The sequence below is a fragment of the Protopterus annectens genome, chromosome 12.part0 (assembly GCF_019279795.1).
Source record: "Protopterus annectens isolate FY-2018-M chromosome 12.part0, PAN1.0, whole genome shotgun sequence".
NCBI lineage: Eukaryota > Metazoa > Chordata > Ceratodontiformes > Protopteridae > Protopterus > Protopterus annectens.
Window position 1 is genome coordinate 1,073,168,256 of NC_056746.1, and position 12,140 is coordinate 1,073,180,395.

Consider the following 12,140-nt stretch of genomic DNA (forward strand, 5'->3'; position numbering starts at 1 on the left):
TCGGATAGCAATCCGACTACCGGAGTACATAAAAAAACGCAAAGAAAAGGACAGAGAAAGGCAGTCGAGATACAAAACCGATGACTAAGCTTCTCCTAAACCAGTCGCCGGTTTGCCGGTACTCAGTGAAGTGCTTTCCCAGCCCCTGATACCAGCTACCTTCGAGTTGCAGGCCTCTACCGACACCCATGTGGAGTCTGGCATGCTGCAAGATACTCAAGATATTGGACTGGCTGATGTATCTCCCTCAGATGGGTCTGGAGCCGCTGAGCAGGCACCGGCTTCTGAGGGTGTATTCAGACCTCAACATTTGTATATCAAACCGACGACAGCTGCAAAACCAAAAAGAAAAGCAACTTCTAAGACTAAAAAACTCACGCATGAGCCACATGCACAGGCCTCTATGCCTAAAAAACAGATGATCAAAATGGCTGAAGACCTTGATCAGGGGTACCCATCCCCCTCCAGATAAGAGGCCTAGGCAAGACACTGACTATGAATCTTCAGATCAGGTTTCTGTTTCTTCTGATTCCTCTTCTGATCAGGAATTATCTCTTCCTCCCTATGAGGATTCTGATGCTGAGGAGTCTATTCCATCTGGATCTCCTCCTGAGGATTATTCATTTGGAGAAACATTGCATACTTTGAGGGAGCGTTTTCACTGGGAGAGTCAAGACTTCTCAGAATCAAAAAAGAGGCGCAGGGATTTTCCTCCTCCCTCAGCACAGGCCTTTAGCCATTCCCCCTGTCCTAGACATTGTGGGTGATGTGTTTTCGGAGTCGAGCTTGTCCCCCTGACTCCTTACCTGCGGCTCCCAGTAAGCCTGACAGATATTACAGGGTCCCCGACTCATAAATTTTTATTTAGAAGCCCTGCTGCTGATCCTGAAACTATTTCACAGGGTCCAAAGGGAGTTAAGGCCTCGACAGCAAAAAATCCTACCCCCTCTGACAGAGATTCAAGGGCACTGGACAGATGGGGAAAAAAGGTTTATACTTCTGCAACCTTGGCAATCAGGGCCTTAAATTGTCAATTTCATATGCTTAAGTACCAACAACATGTTATGGGATTGCTGAAACAGAAAATTACATTGATTTCAGAATGTGCAGAAAATAAAGAATTGCAGGAATTATTGCATGCAGCTGAACAAGTAGGAAAGCATATTTTGCAATGTGGGTTTGATTCCTTAGAGGCCTCCTGCAGGGCTGCAGTTACTGGATCTGTGATTAGGAGGCATGCCTGGTTAAAGGAACAAAATTTGCCCGATCATGTTAACACTAAACTGCTAGATGCACCTTTACAGCATGATTCTATGTTTGGTATTAAGGCAGAAGAGGTTTTAAAGAAAATGGAAGACAAAGCTAAGTCTATGCAAACTGTTAAAGACTTTTTACAAGTGCAGCCACCAAGTTTCAGTAGACACTGGCCTACAAAAAATTGGTCCTTTCCTGTGTCAGACAGAGCTCAAAGGGGCAAATCCAGACGCCCTAAGGGTTCCAGGTACCAAGCACAAGATTCATACAGGTCAAAGCAATGGGGCGCTTATGCCTCCAAATCTGGAGGAGATAAAGAGCATACCTACAGAAAGCAATCCCAATGACTTCCCTCTGCCTATACCAAGCACTTATTTGGAAGCACCCATAGGGGGAAAATTAGCACTTTTTGCTCAAAATTGGCAGTTAATAACCCAGGACAAGTGGGTACTAAACATTGTATCGCAGGGATACAGATTCCATTTCCACACACTGCCAATGGCAAATGGTTGGCCAGATCTGCCAAAAAATCAATTGGCAGAGGCACAGAAACAGGTTACGTCCCTCATGTTTATGGGGCCATTCAGATAGTACCAGGACAGGAAAAAGGACAAGGTTTTTACTCAAGACTGTTCTTGGTACCCAGAAAGGACAAGGCCTGGCGGCCAATGCTGGATTTATTGATTTTGAACACATACCCGGACATTCTAAAATTCAAAATGCTGACTTTACAGCAGCTTCTGCCCATGCTGGGCAAGAATGCATGGGCTGGGGACATTAGACCTAAAAGAGGCATACCTGCATATCCCAGTAAGACAGTCGTGCAGAAGATACCTCAGATTCAAGACTGGCTTAATGCATTACCAATTCTTTGCACTGCCCTTTAGCTTATCTACTGTGCCCAGGGTCTTTACAAAGTGCCTGGCACCAGTAATTGCAATTTACAGACAAAGAAGTATACAAATATATCCTTACTTAGACGACTGTCTCTTTCAAGCAGAGAACAAGGACATTCTTCAACATCTGGCGTTTGTGAAAAGGCTTCTAACATGCCTAGGGTACACAATAAACGAAAAGAAATCACAACTGGTACCCTCTCAAAAGATAACATTCCTGGGTGCAAGCTTGAATGTAACTGCCCAGATAGCTTACCTCATGCCAGACAAGCAAATGCAACTGACTACTTAATTCAAACTGATGGCAACAAAGACCCAGTTGTCTGCAAGACAAATTCTGCTGGCTCTGGGCTTCATGGCATCCTGCATCCTACTGATTTCATATGCAAGACTGCATATGAGGAAACTTCAGTGGTACCTGAAAAGATTATGGAGTCAAAATTCTCACCGTCTGGAAGCAATGATTCCTCTCGTACTCTATCTACAACAGGAGATGTTCTTCGTCTCACATTGCTGCAGTCATAACCTGTGGGTAGTCCACTGTCCTCGGTCGGCCTGAATACCAAAGTGTTAGGCTGGCGTCGGTCATGGTCGCTCAGATCTGACGTCAGTACGCAGTGGTACTAAAGCGCATGACCGACGCCATATCCTCAGTCTTTCTTGCCGCATGGTCCGAAGCAGAAGCAGCGTTTGCAAGTGCCATTCGGCGTCCTGAAATTTTCGTATTCTGAGTTTCAGACCGAAGACCAAGTTGGGCTAAGTACCCCGTTGGGGAATATTTTTGTCTTTTCTTGCCTCAGTTTAATCCGGATGTCCGAAAAAGTTAATAATTGTATTTCTTATGGGAAACAGATACCTCATGGGGACTATCACTCTCTCTGTATTCCTTGCTTGGGGCCTGAGCACGACGTAGTCGGGTGTCGCTTTTGCGCTAGATTTAATAAGCGCACCATTAAACGCAGGTTAGATTGTGCTAGACTTGTTTTCGGTAAGCGGTGTAACTACAACATGCCGTCGGATCCTCCGACGCCCGCTACCGCTAAGAAGCGAAAAGAAAAATCGTTAAAGTCCAAGCAGGATGAGTCGTCCGTTGCGGACGCCGGTTCTTTGGAAACTACGGTGGAATCTGTGGATCCAGCCGAGGTTTCAGCTGAATCTCAGGGGGAGCCTTTAATCTTACAGGAAGTGGCCTCTCAGGAGTTAGGTCAGGCCGAGTGGGCCTCTCAAGTTTCTGTAGTTCCTTCTTTACGTAAGGTTGTTAGGCCTTCTACTTCTGTCACTAAAGCCCCTTCTAAAGCCAGGCCTGGTCTTTCTGGCACAGGCGTCAGCCCTAGTTCTGCAAGTTCTGTTCCTAAAAAACATATGCTGAAAATGGCAGAGGATTTGATTACTTTAATCAGAGGTTCTATGCCCCCTCCGGATAAGAGGCCTAGGGTGGAGACAGAGGTGGAGGGATTGGAGCATTCCTCAGATTACTCTGAGTCTTCAGTTGAGGACATTCAGGATTTTCCTCCTTATTCTGATTCGGATGCAGAGGATTCCTGTCCTTCTGCTTCTCCTCCAGAGGATTTTTCCTTTTCTGAAACCCTGCATTCCATGAGGGAGCATTTTAAGTGGGAAGGTCAGGATTTCTCAGATTCTCGTAAGAGGCTTAGGGAATTTTTGTTTTTACCACAGCATAGGCCCTTGGCCATTCCCCCTGTTTTGGATGTTGTTCAGGATGTTTTTTCTGAAGCTTCCCTTAATCCTGATTCTTTACCTCCTGCCCCTGTCAAGCCAGACAGAGTGCCAGAGGCTCATAAATATTTGTATAAGAGTCCTAGAGCTGACCCGAAACTATTAGCCAGGGACCTAAGGGTGTCAGGGCTTCTGTTGTAAAGAATCCAGTTCCTCTGGATAAAGATTCTAGAGCTTTGGATAGGTGGGGTAAAAAAGTGTATACCTCCTCCACACTAGCGATGAGGGCTTTAAATTGCCAGTTTCATATGCTGAAGTACCAGAATTTTCTGTTAAGTCAGTTGAAATCTAAGGTAGATGCTTTAGCTGAGGGTATAGAGTGTAAGGAATTGCAGGATTTAGTTCATGCCTCTGATCAGGTAGGTAAGCATTCTTTGCAGTGTGGCTTTGATGCTCTTCAGGCTTCTTCCAGGGTGGCTGCCACTGGTTCAGTTATTCGTAGGCACGCCTGGCTTAAGGATCAGAATTTGTCAGAGCATGTTAAAGCTCGAATTTTGGATGCTCCCCTTCAATCTGAAGTTCTGTTTGGTTCTCCTGTGGAGTCAGTTTTGAAGAAAATGGAAGACAAAGCTAAGTCCATGCAGACAGTTAAGGAATTTTTACAAGTGCAGCCCCCTAAGTTTAGCAGAAATTGGCCTGCAAAGGGATGGGCTTATCCTCCTTCTGATTTACAGTCTAGGGGCAGATCTAGACGTGGTAGGGGCAGAGCTCATGCTCAGGGTTCTTTCAGACCTAGGACGTGGAGTTCCCCTGCACAATCTTCTGGTGAGGGCAGGGGTCAGCCTTTTCGTAAACAGACCCAATGACCTGTATCTCCAGCTGCCAGATCCCTCCTGTCTGGCAGCTCCTCTAGGAGGAAAGTTGGCACTTTTCAAGCAAAATTGGCTTTTAGTCACCCAGGACAAATGGGTGTTGGACATTATAGATCGAGGCTACAAGTTTTATTTTCATACCTTGCCTCCTTTCAAAGGCATGCCGGACGTTCCTCCTCAGCAAAAGCTGGAGGCTCACAAGCAGATTTCTTTACTTTTAAAAATGGAGGCTATCCAGGGTGTCCCTCCGTCAGAAGTAGGCCTCGGATTTTATTCTCGCCTGTTCCTTGTGCCAAAGAAAGGAAACGCTTGGAGGCCAATTCTGGATTTGTCTATTCTCAACACATACCTAGACATTCCAAAATTCAAGATGTTAACTTTGCAGCAACTTCTGCCTCTGCTAGGCAAAGATCACTGGATGGTAACTCTGGATCTCAAAGAGGCTTATCTTCACATTCCTATCAGGCCCAGCTGCAGGAGGTTCCTGCGTTTTCGGGCTGGTGCTTTTCATTATCAGTTCTCTGCATTGCCCTTTGGCTTATCTACTGCGCCCAGGGTGTTCACAAAGGTCCTGGCTCCTGTGATAGCCTTCTTAAGACTAAGAGGAATACAAATTTATCCTTATCTGGACGATTGCCTGATTCTTGCTCAAGACAAAGTCAAGTTACTTCAGCATCTACAGTATGTAATGGCAGTGTTAAGGTGCCTAGGGTATTCTGTGAACGAAACAAAGTCCAGTCTAGTACCCTCTCAGGACATGTGCCTTCTGGGTGTGAGACTGAATACAGCCTGTCAGATGGCTTTTCTGACCCCGGACAAACACAGAAATCTTCCCCTTTACTTCCAGCAATTATCCCTACTGTCCAGGCTGACTGCAAGGACAGTCCTTCAAGCCTTGGGGGTTCATGGCATCTTGTATTCTGGTACTTCCCAATGCCAAACTACATATGAGGAAGCTACAATGGTATCTCAAAAGTGTATGGACTCAACACAGCCACGATTTGGACACTGTCATTCAGATAATACCTTGCATCCAAAGGGAATTTTTGTGGTGGGCTCAGGAATGTCACCTAAACAAGGGACTCTCTGTGACCCGACCAGAGGCGAGTCAGATCTTAACGACAGATGCCTCAGACATGGCTTGGGGAGCACACTTCAATGGAAAATGGATTCAAGACACGTGGCCTCCCAGACTACAGCATTTGCATATCAACATGAAGGAGATGTTAGCAGTCCAATTTGCACTGATGGCTTTCAAGGATCTACTTCAACCGGGACAGGTGTTGATTCAAACAGACAACACAACAGTCATGTGCTACATCAACAAGCAAGGGGGAACCCATTTGTACCCTCTTTGCAGACAAGCTATGATTTTGTGGGAGACTGCTCTGAGTTTGCACCTCACTCTTCAAGCAAGGTTTCTGCCAGGAGCACAGAACTCCTTAGCAGATGTTTTGAGCAGGCAGATGGTGGATCCCCACGAGTGGAAATTGGATCCTCATGTTTTTCAACAGTTGACAGTGGCTTGGGGAACTCCAGACATAGATCTGTTCGCTTCTCCACTAAATTTCCAACTGCCAAAATTTTGCACAAAGATGTTTCACCCAAAAGCTTGGAAAGTGGATGCTCTATCTTTCAGTTGGAACAACCTTCACGTCTATGCCTTTCCTTCTCTGCCTCTCCTTCCCAAGGTGCTCTTGAAGGTCAGACAGGACAAGCCTTGCATGATTCTAATAGCTCCAGATTGGCCACGTCAGCACTGGTACCCTCTGCTGAGGAGTTTAGTACGGGAGCCTCCTTGGCCTTTGCCATCAATTCCACACCTTTTGTCCCAGGCAAGCAATCATTTCCTCAGTGTCAGGATACAGTCCCTGCATCTGACTGCCTGGCATATTCTGTTCTAGACCCTGGGGGGTCGCAGCTTCCTCAACAAGTTTTGAATGTCATTTTGGGAGCCAGACGGCCTAGTACAAGGAAAGTTTATGCTGATAAATGGAGGAGATTTTTTCTTTGGAGCACAACAAAGAGCTTTGATGTTTCAGTGCCTAATTTGAGTGTTACACTTCAGTATCTTACAGAATTATTAGACAAGGGTTTGTCTTTCTCCTCCGTGAAAGTTCATGCTGCAGCCATTTCTGCTCACTATGACTGTGACCCACCATTATTCTCTCACCCTTTGTTTAAGCAATTTCTTAGAGGGGCAAAGAACATAAGACCCCCACGTAGAGCTCCTACTCCTTCCTGGGATCTCAATTTTGTGTTGGAAAAGCTCACTTTACCTCCTTTTGAACCTGCTACATCTGAGTTGAAGTTTTTGTCTTAGAAGACTGCTTTTTTGTTGGCCATTACGTCTGCTAGGAGGGTATCTGAATTACAGGCTCTAATGGCAGTTGAACCCTTCCTGATATTTCATAAGGATAGGGTATCCCTGCGTACTAACCCTACTTTTATGCCTAAAGTTGTTTCTAATGTGGCCTTAAACCAATCTATTCATTTGCCTACTTTTTATGCTGATCCCCAAAATAAAGGGGAAAAAATTTTGCACTCTTTGGATATTCACAGGCAGTTACGTTATTATTTGAGCAGAGCAGTCTCAACAGTTATTCATTTCTTTTGCCTTGGGTTCACAAGGAAAACCTGTTTCAAAACAAACTATTTCTAAGTGGATTGGCCATTGTATTGCTTTTTGTTATTCTCATCATGGAAAGGATGTTCCGGCTGGGATCAGACCTCATTCCACTAGGGCGACTGCCACTTCTACTGCCTTTTTAAGGGGAGTAGCTACTAAGGATATTTTGGAGGCAGCTACTTGGAGTTCAGTGCACACTTTTACTAAACATTACCATCTCCCTCTTTATTCCAAATCTAGGGCTGGGTTTGCCACTGCAGTTTTACAGGGCATGTTAGCAGCTCCTAATGCTTTCTGATTTTGCCAACCTCCCTTACCTTTGCTTTGGGATTCTACCCACAGGTTATGACTGCAGCAATGTGAGACGAAGAACATAGTACAGTTTTGTACCTACCATAAATGTAGATGTTCGAGGATCCACATTGCTGCAGTCCAATTTTCCCTCCCTCCTTCCCCTCTGTAGTTTAGGGTTGCTGTGTTGCTTTTGGGGTAATTATTATTTTTCTTTCTATATTGGTGGTTGGGTATTTTTCTATTTTTGGCTATGGCCTTTCTTTTTTAGGCCTTCTGACATCTGGGGCAAGAAAGACTGAGGATATGGCGTCGGTCATGCGCTTTAGTACCACTGCGTACTGACGTCAGATCTGAGCGACCATGACCGACGCCAGCCTAACACTTTGGTATTCGGGCCGACCGAGGACAGCGGACTACCCACAGGTTATGACTGCAGCAATGTGGATCCTCGAACATCTACATTTATGGTAGGTACAAAACTGCACTTTTCTGTGGTGGACAAAGGTATGTCACCAAAACCTGGGACGGCCCTTCACTCTCCCCCCTGCCAGCCAAGCCTTGACAACAGACGCATCGGATTATGCCTGGGGGGCTCACATAGCAGAAAGGTGCATTCAGGGCATATGGACCCCAAAACAAATGCATCTGCATATCAACCAGAAAGAGATGCTAGCTATTCAAAATGCCCTTCAAGGACTTACTTCATCCAGGACAACTACTGATAAAGATGGACAACACCACAGTCATGTGGTATATAAACAAGCAAGGAGGCACACACTCATACCTCCTTTGCAGATTAGCCATGGCACTGTGGGACACAGCTTTGACCTACCAAATACATCTTCACGCTCAATTCCTGCCAGGAAAACAAAATACACTGGCAGACGATTTAAGCAGAAACATTATGGATCCTCACGAGTGGAAACTAAGTCCACAAGTCTTCAGCATAACACAGAAATGGAGGAGCCCAGACATACATCTATTTGCCTCTCCTCAAAATTATCAATTGAAAAGATTCTGCACAAGGACTTACCACAGACAAGCATGGAAAATGGATGCCCTATCCTTCAGTTGGAAAAACCTATCAGTTTACGCCTTTCCTCCTCTGCCTCTTCTCCCCAAGGTCCTCCTAAAAGTCAGACAAGAGAAACCAAAGATGATACAAATTGCCCCGGACTGGCCCCGCCAGTACCGGTACCCAATCCAAAGGAACTTGTCTCAATACCCAGCTTGGACCTTACCTCAGATACCTCAACTACTGTCCCAGCAAAACAATCGGATCCTGCACAATCAACTACAGACACTGAACCTGGCAGCATGGCTGATCATGTAGTTATACAAACAACACCTCTCAGTAAAGCTGTAATGGATGTCATTTTGAAAGCCAGAAGGCCTAGTACTAGAAAATCTTATGCTGACAAATGGAAGAGATTCTGTGCTTGGAATCAAGCACAAGGAACTGATACAGCAGAAATAAATATTCCTTAGATATTACAATACTTAACTGAGATGCTTGACAAAGGCCTATCTTTCTCATCAATCAAAATCCATGCCTCTGCCATTTCAGCTCATTACAATACAGAGTCACCAATCTTTTCTCATCCTTTACTAAAGCAGTATCTTAGAGGAGCCAAAAAATTAAGGCCTCCTAGAAGATTACCATTAGCTGCATGGGACCTCAGTTATGTGTTGGAAAAGCTCACCCTGCCTCCATTTGAACCAGCTGCTACCGCTGATATAAAGTTATCATGGAAAACAGCTCTGCTACTAGCAATTACTTCAGCAAGAAGGGTTTCAGAGCTACATGCCCTCATGGCTGTAGAGCCTTTTATCAGATTTCACCCAGACAGGGGGTCTCTGAGAACAAATCTTACTTTTATGCCTAAGGTGGTTTCCAGTGTGACTCTTAACCAAACAATTCATCTGCCAACTTTTTATCCAAATAAGCAGAACAAAGGGGAGAGACGTCTGCATTCCTTGGATGTACACAGACAGCTAAGATTCTACTTGAGCAGGACTAAAGCTCTAAGAAAAACTGAGCAATTACTAGTGTCATATGCTGCAGGATCAGAAGGAAAGGCTATTTCAAAGCAGACAATTTCAAAGTGGATAAACCACTGCATCCGTTTCTGCTACTTACACCATGGTAAACCTGCGCCCAAGGGCGTTAGGTCTCATTCCACCAGAGCTGCAGCTACTTCAGCAGCCTTTCTTAGAGGAGTACCAACCAAAGACATTCTAGAGGCTTCTACTTGGAGTTCTGTTCCCACCTTTACAAAGCATTATCATTTGCCTCTCTACTCTAAGTCCAGGGCAGGCTTTGCCACTGCAGTGCTGCAGGGCCTTATAGCTGCACCTTATGCTGTTTAGCACCAGCCTCCCAACCATAGCTTTGGGATTCTACCCAAATGTAATGACTGCAACAGTGAGTCACGAAGAACATAGTACAGTTGTGTCACTTAATAAATGTAGATGTTCGAGTGTATTCACTGTTGCAGTCCAGGTTACCCTCCTGCCATCCCCTGTCATTCTGGAGTTTATCTTTCCTTCTCTATCTTCTACAACCTATGTCGTGTATTTGCTTATAGATGAAGGTAAAGTTTATATTGATGCATGTGTGTGTGTGTGTGTGTGTGTGTGTGTATATATATATATATATATATATATATATATATATATATATATATATATATATATATATATATATATGTATCTTTTTTTTTTTTTGCTACCTTTTTGGGGGCACCTGACATCGGGGGCAAGAAACAGGCATTGGCTGCATGTTTTATACCCCTGATGACCTGACGTCATGGAAGAAAAGACAGCAACCGACGCAGGACCCAAGACTTTGGAATTCAGGCCAACTGAGGGCAGCCTGCCAGCAGATTACCCCAAATGTAATGACTGCAACAGTGAATACACTCGAGCATCTACATTTATGGTAAGTGTACACAACTGTACTTTGCTTTAGATGCCTTTCCCAGTCGATTGTAGCAGGATTTGTAAGTCACCATCTCTCATTTTCAAAGTGTGGGGTGTACGGTCAACTTCCAAAAGCCTGTCCTGACTCTCTCAAGATCATGTGTGTCTGGGATGCAGGATAAAGATGGTGCCAACATATGGCCCCTCTTCCACCTCCAAAGGTGTTTTCATTGACAGTCTTCTTTTTCAGTCTCTTCTTCCTCTGACTGCCATGCCAGTCAAGGAGTTTTTTCAGGCCCTGGGATTCATGGCCTCCTGTTCTCCGATGCGTCCTCTTACCAGACTGCATATGTGGAAGCTTCAGTGGTACCTCAAGTTGGTTTGGTTGCACCATTATCAACCTTTGACTTTCAGTGTACCTCTTCTTTTCGGTCTCGAGAAGGAATTTGAGTGGTGGATTTTGACAGTTCACTCTCAAACCAGGCCTGCACTTTAACTCCCTTTTCAAGAGCTGTTCACCGATGCTTTGGACATGGAGTTGAGGGGGCATTTCTTGGTCACCTGAAAGTTCAGGGTCTTTGGCCTCAGAAATCAGACCATTTCAACATGGAGTTGAGAGTTCTGATTTTGGCCTTTCAGACCTTTCACCGCATGTTCTGTCTTGGCCCCTTAAAGGTGTACACAGACACTACAGTGATGTGGTATGGCAACAAACAGTGGCACAAAATCTTACTTCAAAGAAAAATAAACCACAGTCAATGATAATAAAAAAAAATAGCGTACACTCCTTTATTGTCCACTTTCGTCAACAGACTTCATCAGAATAACAAACATCTCTACAAACAAGGTATATATATCAATGCTAATCAAAGAATAATTGAATAATTGACTTAATTGTTAAAAAACATTTTTAAAAGACAGAATCAGGAAAAACCAGAAATGATGTCAGCATTATTATTAACAGACAAACCTCTGTATTTTAAAAAACATTTTACATTTATGGTGTCGTTCAAACCTGGATTGTACATCTGATTTCAACTTAATTTGCCATAAAGTCTCACGTTGTTCCAGATAATTTTTAAAATCCCCCCCTCTAAGATCAGTATGTACAACTTCTAAAACTGAAAAAACGAATTTCTTAAAAACAGAACAACTGACTGAATGCCTAAACAAGGCATTGGTCCCATCTTTCTGACGGATAGCATAAAGATGTTCCCTAATGCGCACTCTAAGGTGCCTGGTGGTCATCCCCACATAAAAAGCTGGACAACCAGAACATAAACTAATGTAAACAACACCTTTTGTGTTGCAATTTGCAAATGATGGCACCCCTATAATTTTCTGATGGGTATCGATGCTGATATACGGACCCTCAGATATGTAACGACAAATGTTACATTGTTGACAAGAATTCATTCCTTTTTTGTCAGTAGGAATGGTAACCAAATTATTGTCATGAAACTCTAAAATTTTCTTTAAACTATTGTTCCTCGAAACAAAAAAAGGTCTATCTCCCAACACTTTATGTAAATCCAAATTACCTCTAATAATCCTCCAGTTGTTTCTTAATATTTGCTGGATGTGCTGGCTGTCAAG

General features: G+C 44.1%; 1 protein-coding gene across 3 annotated transcripts in view; it reads left to right on the top strand.

Moving 5' to 3' along the window:
- Positions 1–12,140, top strand: part of LOC122816976 (ubiquinol-cytochrome-c reductase complex assembly factor 1) — a 1,543,629-nt gene that overhangs the window by 373,560 nt on the left and 1,157,929 nt on the right. The window lies entirely within an intron of this gene.